The sequence below is a fragment of the Tenrec ecaudatus genome, chromosome 10 (assembly GCF_050624435.1).
Source record: "Tenrec ecaudatus isolate mTenEca1 chromosome 10, mTenEca1.hap1, whole genome shotgun sequence".
Lineage (NCBI taxonomy): Eukaryota > Metazoa > Chordata > Mammalia > Afrosoricida > Tenrecidae > Tenrec > Tenrec ecaudatus.
Genome location: NC_134539.1, coordinates 97,769,832 through 97,779,229, shown reverse-complemented (window position 1 = coordinate 97,779,229; position 9,398 = coordinate 97,769,832).

The following is a 9,398-nucleotide window of genomic DNA, read 5'->3' as shown; positions in this document are numbered from 1 at the left end:
TGGGAGAAAAGGGTTTTTGAAAACAAAGCCTGGTCCTGTGAAAAGATAATAAAAGTTTTTAAACTCAAACACTGGCCAAAGGAAATAAAACACAAATTGTCACTTGCAATGGAAGAATAACCTTGCTCATTAATTTAAAAAATAGGGAATTCATCCTAATAAATTGAGCAAATTAGATTAATAGGCTAGTGCTTTAAGCTAGGTATTTTCAGACTAGGGGCCGCCAATCAAAACAGGGTAGACAGGAGGAGCTGAAACCAGTATTATGTTAATGTCTACATAACTTGAATTGCCCTAGTACCAGCACTAACACATGTGTACTTGTGTCCTACGTCCCCACCACATCCTTCCCTCATCCGAAAAGTAGACAATGTTTCCATCAGTAAACCATTAAAAAAAAGACAAAAAAACCAGTCAAGTCTATTCTGGCTCTTAGTGATCCTATAGGAAAGGGTCAAACTGCCCTGTGGGTTTCCAAGATTGTATTCCTTTTCAGAGTAGAGAGCTTCATCTTTCTCCCACAGAGTGGCAAGTAGGGTCAAACTGCTGGCCTTGTGTTCAGCAGCTCAATACATAACTGTTGTGCTGCCAGGACACCTATAAACCATAAAGTCCCAGAAAAAAAGACCTCTACCTACTGACAACTGGGAGTGTCATATTGAAAAGAGAGACCCACAGCCTACTAGCCTATGGAAAAAGACAGTGAAGCTCACCAACAAACACTCCCACGCTCAAATCTGCCAATCACATCTGAAAATGCAAGTATCCAAGAATTAACAGACATTTATGGAAAGCTTCCTGATAATTAAAAGGGGAAAATATTCATAGGTATATACATACAAAAATAAAGAATTAGAAAAAAATACTGGAAATATTTGAAAATTTATAATTATCCTCAAATTTAAGAAAACAGTTAAGAACCATCAGAATGAGAATTATTTTGGAAATTAGTAAGTTCAGTAAGGGTGTTATAAGTTCAAGATTATCTCTAAGAAAACAAAAGGCAAGAAAATAAATATTTAAAAAATTAAGTGAATTTAGAAGGCTACTATCTGGCTAATAGAAACTACAGAAATTTTAAAAGATCAGAAATGTTCAAATATAAAATTTCAATAATAGAAGACTACTGATTATTCAAATCTCATAGAACAAGGTGTCGGGAGAAAAGAAAGAAGAAAAACATATTCAGAGATGACCATAGTTGTGTGGGCCTCGTCCAGCGAGACCCTCACGCGGTGACCTGGAGGGGCAACGAACCTAGATGGAAAAAAGACACACAGACATGGGGCAAGACAAGTGCTGATCAAGCCCGTTTATTTTGCCAAAACTCGGGGTATATATTTACAACAGAGAAGGAAGTGGGAGGCACATATTTTACTGAAGCATACTGTGTAACAACCAATCGGCTACATGTTCCTAATAAGGTAAAAAGGGTGCGCAACAGTACTCAAAGACGTCTGTGGTGACGTCCGCATGCAAATTAAGGCTTACCAGGTGAACTTATCACTATGTTCCTAATATGGTATATCTGCAGTCCAATGGGTGCTCAGTACTTTGACTAATGGCAACAGGGTCAGTTATCGCAACTGCCCATGCTACTGAGCACGTAGCTTGGAATGTGGGGGCGAAGTTGGGCAGGAAACAAAGCCTTGCTGTTAGAAAGCGGCCAAGTTTCTGCTACGTGTCTGAGGCCAAGGTCTTAATGGCTATCGGCTCCCAACACATAGTGGGAGAATAGGAAGCAGATAAGTGTCTGGAACCCAAAATGAACTAGAGTTGGAATGTTTTAAATTAGAAGACTAGACTATAAAATAATCAAAAACGTGTTAGCAGCCATCAAAGTTTAACCATTGGTCTCTCCTGTCTAAAGGAAAGAAAAATTATGAGACTTGAAAGACCTGGGGAAACAATTAGTCCAAGGGACAAGTAGGCCAACCAAACATCTGCCTATACAACTTGAGGCCAGAAAAGCTCCATGATACCACTGCCACCCTCTGAAAAGAGGATCACAATAGAAGATCCTGGGTAGAGTGGAAGAAAAATGTGGAACATCAATCAAACCATAAAAGTCACATAGAGATTGGTCAAATCCCCAAGACTAATCCTTAGACAGCCTTCAGGCCTGGACCTGCTTTTGCCTCTGTTTTGGAATCTACAACCATCTATGATCAGAAGGAGCCCTGGGGGTGTTAATGGTGACAAGGTGGGCTGCTAACCCGAAGGACAGCTGTTCAAAACCATCAGGCGCTGCTTGGGAGAAACAAGGCTTTGCTCCATAAGTAGTCTCAAAAACCCACAGAGACAGTTCTACCCTGTCCTATAAGGACTCGAGTTGGAATCAACTCAATGGCTGTGCATCTGGTGTGTTAGGTAAGATCAAAAGGGCAGCATTTACTCAAGGACAACCTTCAGATGGGTTAAGTAGAAACTGGAAATGGAGGACGTGGGTAAGTGATGGTACTTTACAGGAATTGCAATAAGTGAGTTGAAATAAAATGAATATGAATTGTTGAATGTAAAACTAATGATCTGCTCTTCACCTAAATCACAATAAAAAATTTTAAGGGGAAAGAGGTGGTAATCAGAATAGAATTTCTTAAATGATACCAAAGGATGGGGGGTGGAGGGGAGGTTGATTAGGAAGAAACTTTAAGAAAATTACATTGGTAAGAATAAAACAAAGTTACACAAAGGAAATTTTTTCCATCATAATGTTCATTCTTCAAAAGTAACAAGGGTTGTCCCATGAGTATTTCTTCTGGAAACCTTACGCCATTCACCCTACAGCTCCGACCTTGCCACCACCAAACATTTTTGGATCCCAAAACTCAAAAGAGCATTTCAAAAAGGGAAGAGATTAATTCCTTGATGAAGAGCTGCCCTTTTGACGTGTGATAAATCAAAGAGCACAGAATTTCGTTGGGAGAAAGGCTAGAGTATAGACCGGGATGAAGGACATGTCAAGAAACAATAGCTTCACATTGTTATTTTTATTTAACAAAGGTTTCTGTGACTTTGTCACAATAATTCACTTATCCTTGTACACATTTATCACATTCCTCCCCTCTTTGTATGTATTGGGCAGCAGGTAACTTCTCTAAACTAATATACAGAAGATTGGAACTTTTATGAAGATTATAGGGTGATGAGAGGGAAATAAGCATCTTGTGAGAACACAGATGATGGTGCAGAAAAGAGAGACCCGGGCCCAGAGTTTTCTGAGTGAGACCTAACTGTCAATAGTATCATGGCCATTCTTCCTCTGCTTTTCAGAAAAGAGCAGGATTATAAAGGACTGGGAAGGTGTCAGCTAGACCGTTACAGAATTTCCCTAAGTCAGTAGGTAGCCTATGATGCCCAAGTAAGCGGTCAAATGAGAGCGTGAGAATACTTCTCTCTCTCCCTGTGAGAAAGGCAGGCCACAAGCTTTATTGTTTTGGCTCCTCTCTCTATCCCTCAGTTCCCAGAATATCTGACATGATTTCCCCTCTCTACCAAGGATCAGCAAACGACAGCCATCTGTGACCAAGAACTAAGAATGGTTTCTTCACGTTGAATGGTTGGAAAAACACCCACATATATACATGTATTTCATAACTTGTGAAAATTATATGAAATTAAAATTTCTGTGTCAAAAAACATTTTATTTGGAACAGGCTATACTCATGGATGAATGATCCTGCTACAACAGTAGATTTGAAAACTCACTCACTTATTCACTTCCATTGAATGGATGCCAACTCAAGTGACCCTAACGAAAATGGTAGAACTTCCCTTGTAGGTTTCTGAGACTAACTCTACAGGAATAGAAAGTCTTCTGAAAACTTCAAAGAAGTCTAAACTATTTGCTATCTGACCCTTTATAGAGTTTTTTTTAAAAAAATCTGACCCTAAAGTCTACAGGGTTGGGGTTTTTGACTAAGCCAAACACCAGAAAAAGTGACAAAAGGCTCCCGGTGGACTATGGAATCCCAGAAAATTAAGATGAAAAGAACTCTGGATTAAGGAAGGGAATGAGGTAGAGACTCTGGCCCTTAGTTACATACAGTCTAGGAACAGCTGGACCCTGTGGCTCAATTTTCAAGCAAACAGAAAATAGGGGGAAACATAACATGGGGAGAATAATAATCCCACACATTAGAATAAGCATCTGTGATCAAAAGGGCTGCCGCCAAGGAGAAAGTTCAAAAGGGTTGGGAAAGAATGAAGACTGGAACCAGGAAACTGGGGGTGTGGGGTAAGTGATACTATATTGTGGGGATTGCAAACAAAATGTATGAATTGTGGAATGGGAAACTGGTCTGCTTTGTAAACTTTCAATCAATTCAATTTTTTTAATGTTTCGAGTTAATGGAAAAATCCATTATCTTTCATTCTGTTTTCCACTATGAAGGCCCCTTGTTTTATGAGGTCAAATTAAGGTACAAAAGAAGAAGATGAAGAGATACAAGTTAGATGGAGAAATAGAATTTTCACTCTCCTGGAATCCAAGTTTCTGGGGTCCATGGACGTAAGAGTGGCACACCCAGACCATTGCCCCGAGCTCTTTTAAACTTGAAAAACCTGGGTTCTTAACCTACTGCCATCGAGTAATTCTAACTCGTAGGACAGAATGCAAGTGCTCCAAAGTGTTCTCCAGGTTATAAATCTCTAAACCAGCAGACAGCCTCAACTTTCTCCCGAGGAATGGTTTGTGGGTTTGAACCTTCGACTTTGTGGTTAGCTGCAACCCAACACTTATGTAATGGCACCACAAGGGCTTGGTTTCCCAAAGGCACCTTAAGTCAAATAGTTTAGTAAAAACATTTTGCCTTAGTCATTGGGCTATTATCTATGTGCAGTTCTCAAACTCACTGCTACCAAGTCAATTCTATAGTATAGCCACTCTATAGTACAGGGTAGAACTGCTCCTATGGATTTCTGAGACTGTAAGTCTTTAGGGAGTAGGAAGCCTCATCTTTCTCCCACTATGCGCAGTTAGTTTTAAGAAATGAAGCTCACAGTCAGCCAAGGAGCTGTTTTGTTGTTTAATCATTTTATTGGGGGCTCGTACAACTCTAATTACAATCCATACATAACATTCATTGTGTCAAGCACATTTGTACATTTGTTGCCATCATCTCAAAACATTTACTTTCTACCTAGCCCTTGGTATCAACTCATTTTCCCCTCCCTCCTTGCTCCCCCCTCTCTCATTAACCCTTGATAATTTATAAATTTTTATTTATCATATCTTACACTGTCGACATCTCCCTTCACCCACTTTTCTGTTGTCCATCCCCCAGGGAGGTGGTTATATGTAGATCCTTGTAGTCGGCTCCCCCTTTCCACCTCACCCTCCCTCCACCTTCTCAGTATCGCCTGAAGGGACCATCTGTCCTCTATTCCCTGTGTTTCCAGTTCCTATCTGTACCAGTGTACATCCTTTCATCTAGCCAGAGTTGTAAGGTAGAATTGGGATCATGAGAGTGGGGGGTAGGGGAGGACGAAGCATTTAGGAACTAGAGGGAACTTGTATGTTCCATCATTGCTACACTGAACCCTGACTGGCTCGTCTCCTCCCCGTGACCCTTCTGTAAGGGAATTTCCAGTTGCCTACAGATGGGTCTTGAGTCCCCAATCTGCACTCCCCCTCATTCACAATGATTTGATTTTTTGTTCTTTGATACCTGATCCCTTTGACACCTTGTGATCACATAGGCTGGTGTGTTTCTTCCATGTGGGCTTTGTTGCTTCTCAGCTAGATGGCTGCTTGTTTACCTTCAAGCCTTTAAGACCCCAAACTCTGTATCTTTTGATAGCTGGGCACCATCAGCTTTCTTCACCACATTTGCTATGCACCCATTTGTCATCAGTGATCATATCAGGGAGGGGAGCATACAATGGTATGATATATTATTCTTAGATGCCTGATAACTGATCCCTTCGGTGCCTCATGATCACACAGTGCTTCTTCCATGTGGGCTTTGTTGCTTCTGAGCTAGATGGCCGCTTGTTTACCCTAGGAGCTGTTTTAAAGTAAATAGTTATTCTATAAACACACTGCTTTGGTCTCGTTTCCATGGCAGTGCTGGTGAAAGGCGATTTAAGAATCTTTGGAAGTTATTTAATATTTGGAACATTCTTGGCTCCCTAGTTAAAATGTTATATCGATTTTAAAATCGCATATTAAACAAACTTCAATCAATTTCTGTTATTGGCTTAGTAAGATTTTTGTTTTAAGTCTGTGGTGAGGTAGCAGTCAATACAGCCAATTGGACTCTGAAGGTGTGATGACGCCCTCTGCCGACCTTTCGCTGCCTGTGCGCCTAGGAACTCACCGACATCAAATGGAATCCTGCCTGGCCCCAGCCCAGAGAAGGTTGAAAAGGGGGGTTTGGACAGGCTCCTGCAGTGACTGGTAGTCTTTCTTCAAAATCTTAGGAAAGGAAACGTGGATTCAAGCTAGTACTTTGTTCCTGACACGTTGTGTATGTAACTCGGGCATCTCTTGCCTCTTCCAACTTCAGACACTAATGATGCTAGAAGGAAGCCTATCAGAAGTGGAGCCCATTTTCACCCTAACTCTGAAACTCCTATTTCACAGTTCCCTGACGGTGCCCAACTGGCTCCCGTTTCTGGGAGGAATTCGGAATCCGACTGCGGGGTTGTGCTCCGTGCGACGCAATCAGTCCAGAGTGTTTATATACTTACGGACAAGCAGGAAAAGGCAGTTTCAGCCAAATGTCTGCTTCGAATGTGTCTGAGTAAATACAGTCCCATTTACATAGTCCATTTCCAAGATCGGGGGGAGGGATTTTGATCTATGAAAGGAACAAAGAAAACTGTTCGGCCACACGTATAAATTGTATCTAACCAGGTGTCTCCGGCAGTTGCAAACTAGCTGAGAGAAAGGTGGAGACGTCCGCTCCCCGCAGGTCCTGTTCTTTTTCAAGGCTGGTTTACTTTAGAAAGTCACATTTGAGCTCCAGGGCCTGCGAGTTTAATTTTAATCATTTTGCTGGCTTGTCATAACGCCCAAGTAGTGGGGTGACGTCGCCCCATTAGCCGTCGCCCTTTGGCCAAGCCACCTCCCAAAGGGAAGGGTTTAGACCCCCAAACGGGCTTTCAGGAAAGGGCTGCATCGCTGTGAATTATGGACTCGCAGAGCACGCAAGGCGGACAATCCTGGAGCCAGAAAGAAACCGGGCTTCTGGCTCGAAAGGGATTCTGGGACACCGGTCCAGGGCCACCCGTCAGGGACTCCAGGAAAAGGGGTCCAAACCCCCGCGGCGCAGGCGCTTCCGGGTGCCGGGCTGCCTCGCGCGCAGGCGCGGCTGCAGGTCGCGCGCTCTGCCCCCTGCCGGCGGCTCGGAGACAGTGCGAGAGACGAACTTGGAGCTCAAACCAGAGGAACACCATTCCCGCCTCGCTTGGAGGAAGAGATGGGCACATGGCCGCCTGACGTGGGTACCCAGACACCTTCACTGAGCGACTTTATAAACCAAAAGCCCAAACCCACTGCCCTGGAGTTCATTCCGACCGCGAGCGACCCTGCAGAACAGAGTAGGGCTTCTCCCCGCGTCTGAGGCCGCATCCTTCCCGCGCAGGAGCCCGTAGGTTCAAACCCAGGTGTTTGAGTGGGCAGCCTAGCGTTTAACCCACGGCGCCACCAGGGATCCTTAACCCACTCTGGGACCTCTGTTGTCAGGCACTGAGGTTTGATGGACGAATTCTTCCGCGGATCCATCTATGTTGTCTCCAGACGTAGCCGCTACCATCCTCTGCTTCTGAGAGCAGCCTTCTTTCTTCCCAAATGAGCCATCCTGTATGAAATGGAAAGAAGAACTTTCCCGCAAAGTTTGGACAGTTATTCGCTCTGATTCCCACTCTAGCCGCCCCGTTTCTTCCACGTTGCACGTGGCCCCTAAGATTAGGAAATTGCACGTGGCCCCTGAGATGAGGACGAACTTGTCAACATCAACTGTCGGTAAATATTTCGGTATGAATTTCTAGAAATGAAAACTTTTAAAACATAGCGGCATGTATTTATTACACATTTTAATGAGAAATAATTCCTTAATATCAAATACTGAGTGTCTATATTTCTTTGATTGGTATAAACACTCATATTTTGGGGTTTTTTGTGGTTTGTTTTTTTTACAGTTTGAGTCAGGATCCAAATAAATTTCACACACTGAAATGAATTGTTACTCATTTCAAAAACTTGAAGTTAATCAAGTTTCTATTTTAATCTAAAAGTTCCCCCTGACATCTATTTTGTTTTTTGCAAAGTATTTGTTGAAATTGTCTTTTTCATTTTATTTGAATCCACAATCAATGCTCATGGAAGGAGCAGTCAGAAAGTCAAATGACATGTTACACTGAGCAAATTTACCACAAGAGTTCTCTTTATGCTAGTATTAAAAAGCAAAGCTGTCCCTGATACGGTCACTGAAAACAAACGTGTACATAAGCAAATGTGATGAAGAAACCTGATGGTGCCCGGCTGTCAAAAGATATAGTGTCTGGGGTCTTAAAGGATTGAAGATAAACAAGCAGCCATCTAGCTGAGAAGTATCAAAGCTCACATGGAAGAAGCACACCAGCCTGTGTGACCACGAGGTGTCGAAGGGATCAGGTATCAAGCATCAAAGAACAAAAAATCATATCATTGTAAATGTGGGTGAGTGCAGAGTGGAGACTCAAAGCCCATCGGCAGCCAACCAGACAGCCCTTACTGAAGGGTTATGGGGAGGAGAGGAGCCAGTGGGGTGCAGGGTAGCAACGATGAAACATATAACTTTCCTCTAGTTCTTGAATGCTTCCTGCCCCCCACTATCATGATCCCAATTCTACCTTGCAAAGCTGGATGAACCAGAGGATGTACATAGGTACAGATAGCAGCTGGAAACACAGGGAATTCAGGACAGATGACCCGTTCTGGACCAGTGATGAGAGTGGTGATGCCTGGAGGGCAGAGGGAATGTGGGGTAGAAATGGAGAACCGACTACAAGAATCTATGTATAGCCTCCTCCCTGGGGGATGGACAGCAGAGAAGAGGGCAGGGGGAGACGTCAGACAGTGTAACATATGACAAGATAATAAATATTTATGAATGATGAAGGGTTCATGAGGTAGGGGGAGTGGAGAGGGAGGGGGGGAAATGAGCAGCCGATATTAAGGGCTCAAGTAGAAGGCAAATGTTTTGAGAATGATGATGGCAACAAATGTACAAATGTTCTTGACACAATGGATGTATGTATGGATTGTGATAATGATTGTACAAGCCCCCAATAAAATGATTTTTTATAAAAGCAAAGGTGTCACTTTAAAACTAAGGTATTATAACAAAATAATAATTTATACAATATCAAGGGTTCATGAGGGAGGGAAGGGGGAGAGAGGGAGGGGGAAA